Here is a 10,778-nt window from a genome sequence, read left to right on the forward strand (position 1 = left end):
ATGTGGTTGGAAACACTTGTAATCCCAGCATAGTGGAGGTGGAGGCTAGAGGGTCAGAAGTTCAAGGTCGTCTTGGCTACATAAGGGGTTTAAGGTCAGCCTGGTGAGCTACATAAGATCTTGGCTCAAAAATAAACAGAAAATCTGCCAGCTACATGACTCTGCACATGAAAGTGCTTGCCACCAAGCCAGACAGCCTGTCCTGGATCCCAGGGACCAACATGGTAGAAGAACAACCAGTATATTGCCCTCTGACCTGCACGCACACGCCTATACACACGTGCATGTACTCAAGCATCCATATACGAGAAAAATGTTAAAAAAATCTAAAAGAAAGATAAAACACAACTTCATTTAGCTGAGGATCTTGGAGCGGAGAGGGGGGAGTGACCTGCATCAGATTACTTGACCATTTAGAACATAAGGGCAGCACCTCATCCCACAGGAAATGCCCTCCCAGCCCCAAGCCACTGGGATTCAGCCCCATGACCCTGCCCAAGGGGACCCCACAGCCCTGTGCAATCTTCAGTCTTCCCATTAGGTGGCGCCTTAAGCCAGCAAAGCGGTCCAGGACAATGCCTTTGTGGAGACTGGTTTTCTTTCGTTATAACTGGCTTTTAAGTCAAAATGATTTTCCCCTTTCTTTGCCCCTTTCTTTTCTAACAACAAAAAAAAAGGCCTTTCAATATACAATATAGCGTGGCTTTCGTGCCAAGCAGAAAATGAAATTTGCCTTAATCCCTCGCCTAGGGAGAAAGTGTTTATGTGTCACAATTGACATCTGTTAAATTTTCAATGAAGCAAGCAAGCAAGAAGGTCCGCAATGCATCCTTTGTTCCAGAAGCTGGGCAGACACTGATCAGCTGCTCTGTACAATTGGGAATTAAACAGGCCCTTGCCACAGCTCTGCCTAAAGCCGCAGTGATAGAAAAGGCAGAGAAGGCTGGACTGGGGACCGCACTCGGTGAGGCCAGTGCTCCAGCTTCAAGTTCAGGCAAATTGGCTGGGCACAGCAGGGAGGACTGAGCTGACAGCTCCATTGTGCCTGCTGGGGCCCAGGCCTGAAGGAGGCCTGGTCACCCCTACTGTTCTGTGAAAAAGTGGAAAGGTGTGAGGAGTTTGATGCCAGAGGCTGGAAGAGTTTTAACCGACTGCATGCTATGGCAAATCTATTCTTAAATCAAAATGCATTTTTGTTCTTTTGTATTTCCCACTGGCGAGGAATAGTGAGCCAGTCGCTTCAGTGTTAGCCCTTGCAATCTATTATTATTCAAGCTTCAAGCTTCCTTGTTACAAAAGAATGAGAGCAGACAGCTTCAATACGCAGCAAGCCTATCAGATCAGCAAACGGAAAAGGGAAGCCAGACATCCTGGCTGGCCAATGACAGGCTTATGATGTTGCAGTTTTTGGATAAACAGACACAGGCAGATAGGTCTTCAGCCCCAGCCCTCTCTGACTCCTGACAAAGGCTAGAGCAGTAACATGGGGAGGTGGCCCAATGTGCCCATGGTTTTCCCAGTTCCCCCTGGAGCTAAGGTGAGCCTCATGCATGCTCTGAAGAACGGAGCATGGGTGGAAGAGATGGGTCACACCCCGAGACACTCAGAATCCCACCTTCCTCCCTTCCCTGGTTCAGATCTATAGGCCTCAGGATCCAAATGACATGCCCCTAGGATGGCAGGCAGAGTGGCTATGTGCCACAAAGCCCTGTGATGACCCGACTTGGGCACAGAGGGGCACTGAACAGGAGGGAACACATTCCTGTTGGCTGCAGATGTGAAGGGCTTCCCTGTCACCACAGCCTCTGAGCAGCAAGGACCAGGGTGGAACCCCTGGGTCAGCACCTGTGGCCAGGCTGTACCCAGTGCATCAGAAGGACTCAGGAAGTGGTTTCAGGCCGCTGACCCCTTCCTCTCTACGCAATGGCTGATCTGATGGCTGTCTTCATATAAACTCTCCATTTTTAATCAGGCTAGTTTGAGTAGTACAGACTTGCTGTTTTCAGATCAGACTTCTGTTTACCATAGCACAGCCAAGAAATGTTTACATGCCTGTGTGCCTCTCTTGTTCTGGATTTTTCCATTTGTTTTCTGACATCTTTGCAGTTTTTCTTTTGTTCTATAACATACAAGTTCATTAAAATGTACACAAGAGATACATATACATATCTTTTCTTGTCCATTTTAAAGCAATTTTTTCTTATTTCAAAAGAAGGATGTGTTTGTTAAGGAATAGTTAAAAATTCCTTAAGAAATTCCAGGCCCAGGTAAATTATAGTATGAGAAACTGTCTCAGAAAAAAAAAAAAAAAAACCCTCAAAAAGACTAATCAGAAAATGCAGGTGAACTAAAGGAAGCAGGAGGGAAAGGTATGAAGTGTGTGTGTTGGGGGGGGGGTAGTGTTCACAGCCCCAGATGCCCAAAGGTAAACATGGCTCAGATATTATTGATAGGATATTTACAAAGTGGTATTGTACATATCATTTTTAAATCTTTAAATCATTTTCTTCTGAGTAAATAAAAGTTATTTTCCCTGTCACTAAATATTACTTAGCACCACTATTTCTATGGCTACATGATGGCATTCCCTTTTGTGGCAGTGTGATAAAAATGTTTTCAATCTGTAGATCTTCAAGTCACAAACACCTATCAAAATTTTGCCCATATACTTTATTTTCTTCATATATATTTCCAAACATGAAATTTCCATGTCAACACATAGAAACATAAAGGTATTGCCAAAGTACCTTCTAGAAAAGTTCTACAAAATTAGTGACAAGTGCCCATTTTCTGCTTTCTGCCTGAGATTTATAGCTTTCGATGAATTTTTAATTTGATAAAACTCATAATTTATATATTAAGATTTTATCTTTAATTTTATGTGTATGTGTGTCTGTGTGGGTATGTGCACATGATTGCATGTGCCTGTGGCATCTAGAAGACAGTGTCAGAGTCCCTGGAACTGGAGTTACAGATGGTTGTGAGCCACACAACATGGGTGCTAGGAGCAGAGCTTGGGTCCTCTGCAAAAACAGTTTGGGCTCTGTGTACTTTGTTTTTGAAACAGGGTCTCACCATGCAGACCTGGCTGGCCTGGAACTCAGAGATTTGCCTGCCTTTGCCTCTCAAGTGCTGGGATTAAAGGCCTGGACTACCGCACCTGGCTCAGTATGTACTTTTAACCACTGAGCTATCTCTCCAACCTCTATATTTTTAGAAACGTTAAGTGTTTTCATGCTTTGTGTAGTTACATTTCTTGTTGCTATTACAGAATGCCTAATGGAAGCAGCTTACGGTTTAATGTCAGGGGACAGTAGTCCATCATGGTGAAGAGGATGTGACAACTTGGGCAGTTCTGTACTTGATGGCAGTATCTTGAGGCATGGCTTGTCCACATCCTGAAGGATCAGGAAGCAGGGAGTTGAAGTTGAAACGAGGCAGATATAATCTTCAAAACCTGCCTACTGGGGCTACAGTTATGCCCTGAATTCACAGGGTTTCGCATCCTCCCAAAATAGTGCTGCCAGCTGGGGACCAAGTTCTCAAACCCATAAGCCTATGGGGGGCATTTCACACTCAAACCATTGTTTTTCTAATAGTTTTCTGTTCATATATTTGTTTTATTTTTCTATTGAGATATTATAGCTTTGTTCTTGGCTTATAAAGTCTCTTTACATATTTTGGATATTATCTTAGTTTTTATTTTCTTGCTATAAAAAAACACGGGGCCAAGTAATTTAGAAAGAATAGCAGTTTGTGTGACTCCTGGTTCTGGGGCCTGGGTAGTCTAAGAGCATGGTGTCAGCAGACAGCATCTGCTCAGCATCCGAGCTGAGGGCCTTCCTGCATAGGCCTGGCATACAGCAGCACCTGGCAAGACAGAAAGCAGCTCAGCTTGCTCTCTTCTCCCTGTAAAGTTGGACTCGGCTCCTCACAGTCTCACCTGATCACAATTACCACCACAGGCCCCACCTCCAAATCCCTCTAACACCTGACTCTGAAGATTAATGTTCCAACACATGAACTTGAGGAGATGTGCTTGAACCTCAGTGGATAATAATCTCTTACTGTCGTACATATTGTAATGCTTTCTCCAACATTTTAATTTCTTTTGAAAAAATTATTTCTTAAATTTGAGTGTGTGTGTGTGTGTGTGTGTGTGTGTGCGCACACATATGCAAGCAGATGTACCTGCTTATCGGTGTGCACAACATGTGTGCAGGTGCCCTTGGAAACCAGAAGGGGACATTAGATACCCTGGAGCTGGAGTTACAGGCGCTTGTTAGCTATTATGTGTTGCTGGAAACCAAACTCCAGTCCTCTGGAAGAGTAGGAAGCATTCTTCACTGCTAAGCCATCTCTCTAGGCCCTAACTTTAAAAATTCATCTTCCAGGGCTGGAAAGATGACTCAGTGATTAAGAGCACCGGCTGCTCTTGCAGAAGACCTGAGTTCGATTCCTAACATCCACATGACAGCTAACAATTGTCTGTAACTCCAGTACCAGGGGAATCTTGATTCCCTCTTTTGACCTCCATGGGCAGTGCATGACACGGGTGCACTCAAATACATGCAAGCAGTATACTCATACACATAAAATTTTAAAAATAAGATAAAATATTTAAAAATCATCTTCCTTACTTGAATCAATGTATTCTTCCGTTGGAGTTTTACAGTTAACTTGCTGAATCAGACTTTGAGATTGATGCACTTCACAGGTAGATTCGGAAGTAATGGATGACCTGAAAGAACCAGGCCTCCTCATCCAGGTGCCTGGGGGCTCTTGGCATTCCAAACCTTCATGTCAAGTGCTGTGTTTCTTTAGCACTGGTCCTATGGTGTGTGTGTGTGTGTGTGTGTGATTTCATTGATCCATTCATCTGTCCCAGGACATTTGAGCTGCTGTCCTCTGGTGGTGGTTGTGAATAGTGCTGCTTTGATCAGGAGTGCCTGTTTTAGTCTCAGTTTCTATTTCTCTGGAGTACGCACCTGGGAATGGAATTACTAGATCACACAGTAATTCTGTGCTTAATCCTCTGAGGAGCCACAACTGTTTCCCATAGCAAATGAGCCGCATGTGTGAGCCATATCAACTCACACCAGCAACATGCAAGCTATGGTTTCTTCATGTCTTGCCAGTAAGTTTTAAAAGATGTATGCTAGGTGTGGTGGTACATGCCTTTAATCCCAGCCCTCATGAAGCAGAGAGGCAGGCAGATCTCTGTGAGATTGAGGCCAGCCTGGCCCATATAGTGACTTCCAGGTGGACTGGGACTAGGGAGACCCTGTCCAAAAAAAAAAAAAAAGTTATTTATTTATTTATTAGTGACTTTTCCCACAGCTGTGACAAAATACCTGAAAAAAGCAACTTAATGAAGGGAGGGTTTATTTGGGCTCACACTTTGAGTGCACAGTCCACTGGGGCAGGGAAGGCATGGAGGTGGAAGTGTGGGACAGCTGGTCACAGTGCATCCACACTCAGGGACTAGAGAGATGACTGCTGGTGCTGAGCTTGACTTCTCCCTGTCCACAGTCAGGAATCCCAGCCCATGAATTAGTCCCACCCACACCTAGATCTTCTGTGGTAGATCTTCTCCCATAATTGACCCAATCTAGAAACTGTATCACAGACATGCCCAATGGTTTGTTTCCATGATGATTCTAAATCCCATCAAGTTGACGATCAAGATTAGCCATCACACAAAAATGAGTTATTTTCTGGGTTTTATTGATTCATTCATTCATTGGGTGGGTGGGTGTGTGCGTGTGTTGAGACAGGATGTCAATGTCAAGTAGCCCAGGCTGGCCTTGAGCTCCCTATATAGCTGAGGATGACCTTGAACTCCCGACCCTCTGCTCCCACCTTCCAAGTGCTGGGATTCCGAGAGTACTACCATGCCCAACTAGAAAATGTATCATTCTGGCCATCCTTGTGCATGAGTATTCAGTGGCACCCCGCTAGAGTTTTGATGTGTGTCTGTCTAGCTGGTGATGCTCACACTCTTGTCAAGTGCTTTGGGCCATCTCCTCTGGAGCAATGTCTATTCAAGTCTTATGCTTATTTTTAAGGAATTCTTTTTCTTTCGTATCTTTTGATTTATTTTTTGACAGAATAGAGTTAACCAAAAGTTCTTCTTTTATGTAGGATTCTATCAACAGCAAAACCAAAGGCCTGGCAAGCATGGTGGTGTGTGCTCAGGTCACCTTGTGTCCCTTTTCCTTTGTTCTGGGGGATCCTAGCACAGAAGGACAGAGCCAATGCCTGCAAGTTGTCCTCTGGCCACCACGTGTGGCAGCAGCATGTACAAATCTCCTCCCGTGAATGAATAAGTATAAATAATGAGAGACGGCGAGGTCCAAATCTACACAGCTGGTATGAGGTGAAGTTACTATTTGAATCTGGGAAGTCTAATATCATAGTGTCATCTGACTGATTCAGTATATAAGGAAATATTTCTTTTCTCACATTGCCGAAATGCCACAGGGAGCCAGCACCGGCCCTAGACTTAGCAGCTCTGCCTAATATAAGACTCACACATGTTTCATCCCCTCCTCCATCCTAAGCACACTGCCTTTGCCTCTTTGACTTCTCCCCTCATAGCATCACGTGCATTTTTTCTCCTAGTAATGCAAATTTATTTTTTAAAGTAAGGAAAACTTGAACACTTTCAACAGACTTCTTGTTGGCCAGAATTGTCACAATCACCATCCATCCTAAGTCACTGACAAGGGAACCTATTACAATATTAGGCACAGATTGATATAAGACTTGCCCCTGAGACTTAGGGGAGCCCAGCCTTCTAGAACAATCTGCTGCTCAGAATCAGCTTTTCATTATTGAGAAAGGACCAGCAGCTTCTGCCGTAACTGTCACTTAGCGCCGTGAGGTTCAAGGTCAGTGAGTTTCCTGGGGGCTGTTGATTTCTCCTAGACCCTCTGATTCACTTGAAGCAATACGTGGGTGAGAACTTGACCTCTGCTACACAACTGTGTGTGGCTCCACTGGTCCCCCATTTCCCTACACTGGCCACTGATCTACCTGCAGATCTCTGGCTGACCTCTGCATGTCCACAGCAATGGTAGATTTGAACTGTAAATCGTCACACTCAGCGTAGCTTATCTGCTCTACAGAGCCCCCAAAGGCCGCTTAACTTCACATGCTCCGCAAACTTTAAAGCCAGAGCAAAAGGCAACTCGCTTTCTTGCTGAAACTAAGGTTGACAAGGTTCTTGCTAAGAGACCATGACGCCTGCCCTTAGTGGCTCTCCTCAGCAGACGACAGTGGCCTCTGCTGTCTTAAAATGTCACTGAACTATCTGAGCTAAGAGGAGCTAGGTGAAGCTTTCTACAGTTTCAAAGGTCACCGGAGACTTCTCTAGATAGACAAAGCTTTGAATAAAACCCCACATTCTACAGTGGAGGATGGGCACAGGGCCCCAACTAGTCTTTTCTATTTTTCTGAGCATTTCTCTAAGACAATTTTAATGGATTTTTTTCTTTTTATATTTGTATTTAAAAAATATGTGTACATATATATTTGCATGTGAGTGCAGGCCCACAGAGGACAGAGGCATTGGATCCTCCTGGGGCTGGAGTTATAGGTGGGTGCACGCACCCAGTGTGGTTCTGAGAACTGATATCAGGTCCTCTGCAGGAGCAGTATGTACTCTTAAGGACTGAATCATCTGTCCAGCCCTGCCTGCATGTGTGTAAGTATATCACACGTGTGTGATGCCCATGGCGGCTAGAAGAGGGAATTGGATTTCTGGAACTAGAGTTACAGTTGGTTGTTAGCCACCATATAGGTGCTGGGAACTGAACCCAGGTTCCTCTGCAAGAACAGCCAGTGCTTGTAACCTCTGAGTCGTCTCTTCAGCCTAGACTCATGTTTTATCTCATTGAATCTTCAAAAACACCCACCAGGGGACTGAAGGAGTGGTTTATGAGTCCTGTTTCATACCCAAAGAGGTTGAGGTCAGAATTAGAAGTGGCTTATTCAGAGTCAAGTAAAACAATGAAGTGATGTACAAGAAGCCCAGATCAGAGAGGACTCTAGAGTTGAGAGTTATTGCCCCACAGCGACAAGAGCAGGGAATCACCTTCACAGCAGAGCCCTGAATAAGGGAGATTTAATTTGATTCATCTAGTATCTGTTTTTGTTCACTCCAGAGGGCACTTTGGGGGTGAGCACATCTAGAGCAGGTTAAGGTCCTATTTTAAAAAGGAAAGATGGGAGCCACATTTTTGGACATGTTTAGCTCAAGGACATGCAACAGGTTCTAAGGTTAAAATGACTGACAGGACCACCTCTGGGCATGCTCAGCTCCCCATAAAGTTTTAGTTAGAAATAAAGGAAAGAACGTTTCAAATGGCCATTAATACAGGAGTTTGCCTAAAGGTGTGCCTGACTGGGCAGCTTGCAAGTCTCAGGACTCACAGCAGAGAGATCTCTGCTCAAGACACAGCCCGTGCAACAGGCTACCTCTAAAGAGAATGGCCAGGAGAGGGTCAGGCTGCTAAGGGCAGCACCCTAAGTCTGCTACGTATCTTTGGCTAACCATGCTAGGTTCTAGAGATCAAAGAGGAAGCTTACCCCTGCTTGGTGTTCCTACTCATTCTCCCTCAAAGAGCCACAAGCAGAGGCACCTTCAAGAAGGGGCTGTGGGCAGGCCCCTTGGCAGTACATGGGAAAGGGCAGTATTTCTGAGCAGTGGAGGCTGTTCCAGTCCTGCCTGCAGTCACCCCACCTAGCACGAATTGTGTGCAGCACAAAGGGGAAGGCCCGGCCCGTAGGGCAAGGATGCTGGTGGAGGGGACAGGATGTCCCGTTCACTCCCCAATGGCCTGGGCTGTGTTGCAGAAGGACAGGTCCCCTTGGGTAGGGCCTGGGAAATAAGGTTTCTTTCCCTGCCGTTCTTCCTATCAATCAGGTCTGCCTTGTTCTGGTAACTGAAAGGGAAAAGCACCCACCCCGGAGTCTGGCCTGGAAAGGAAGGCAAGTTAACAAAGGGAAAGTCATTGCCAATTCCCCATGCTCACAGGGATAAACAGGAATGTGGCTTAGTGGGAAAATGGGTGTGTCACCACACCCCACATCTGAGCAACAGCTATCCCGGAAACTGGCCTTGTGCCTTTTTTCATGTGGCTGGGGGATCAAGGGGAACATAGCTCACTGCCCCAGCAGAAGATGGAAGTTCTTCATGAACCTGACGTTTCTCTCTCTCTACTTCACTGTATTTGACCGTGAAAGATGAGCTTTAGGCCCATGGGGGTGATGCTTTCTGGCCTAAGGAGGCAGTGGAGGAAGTGGATAATTCAGAGAGCTCAGGTGACTTGGCCAGGAGCTCACAGCTTGGAAATAGGAAGTCAGGACTGTGACCTGTCTGATTCCCAGATTTCCTGTCTAGCACCTTTTCTAGCCTCCAGGCTAAGACCCAGACTCAAGGAGGAGCCAGACACCCCACCACTCAGCAGGACAAAAGGCTGATGTTAATTCCTAGTTATTTCTAAGGGCTTTCTTCCTGGGGAACTTAAGTGGGGGGCATCTGATGTCTCCAAGGAGGGAACCCGAAGCCCAGAAATCGAATGTACCTCTTACACCAAAGCTCTTCATCTAGAGGTGGGACCTTGTGAAATTTTCCCCATCCAAACTGGCGTGTCAACTGGTGATGTCATTATGTAGGTCTTGTTTAGACAACCATATTGTTGAGATTTATTGAGTGCAACTTCCCTGTCATGTCTGGAAGACACTGTCTAGTAGCAGGCATCCTGGTTCTCTGACTCATACAATCTTTCCACCTCTTCTTCCACAATGTTAAGAGCACTGACTGCTCTTGCAGAGGACCCGAGTCCCAGCACCCACATGGCAGCTGACAACTGTCTGTAACTTCAGTTCCAGGGGATCTGATGCCTTCTTCTGACCTCTGCAGGCATTGCATGACAAGTGTACTTACACACATGCAGGCAATATATTCATACACATAGAACAAAAATGATATATATATACTTTTTTAAAGAGGAAAGTTGGACTGGCATGGTGGTGCACACCTTTAATCCGAGTACTCAGGAGGCAGAGGCAGGTGTATTTCTGTGAGACTGAGGCTAGCCTAGCTTATGTAGTAAGTTCCAGGCCAGCTGGGGCTAAAAAATAAAAGGACAGTTGGGCTAAGGAAACAGCTCAGTGGGTAAAGCACTGTGCAAACATAAGGACATAAGGACATGAGTTCGGATCTCAAGCACCCACATGAAAAGCTGAATGTAATTGGGCCTGCAGTCCAGTCCTGGGAGGCAGAGACAGGATGATCCTGGGGGCTTGCTGGCCAACCAGTCTAGCTCAGATGGAGCTCCAGATTCAGTGACAGGCCCTTCCTCAGAAAATAAGGTGGAGAGCCATCAAGGGAGGCGCCTGACCACCTCTGGCCTCTACACACACTCATAGGCACCCCTCCCCCCATATAATAGATAATAAGTAAAATACTTTTTTAAACAAAGTTTACTTTGGCTCATGGTTTGGGATGTTTCTGTCCACAGTTAGGTGGCACGTTGCTTTTGAGCCTACAGGGATGCAGCACACCACAGGAGGGGCACTGGCTGCTATAAAACCTCCCAGGTCCCACCTCTTAAAGCTTCTGCCACCTCCAGGAATGCTGAGCTGGGTCTAAGCCTTCAGCACATGGGCCTTCTGGAGACAATGAAGACCCAGAGGAAGATACTCCCAGTTTTGGGGTGGAGCATGCACAGAGAGAGAGAGAGAGAGAGAGAGAGAGAGAGAGAGAGAGA

The sequence above is a fragment of the Nannospalax galili genome, unplaced genomic scaffold (assembly GCF_000622305.1).
Source record: "Nannospalax galili isolate Female #2095 unplaced genomic scaffold, S.galili_v1.0 scaffold364, whole genome shotgun sequence".
Classification (NCBI taxonomy): domain Eukaryota; kingdom Metazoa; phylum Chordata; class Mammalia; order Rodentia; family Spalacidae; genus Nannospalax; species Nannospalax galili.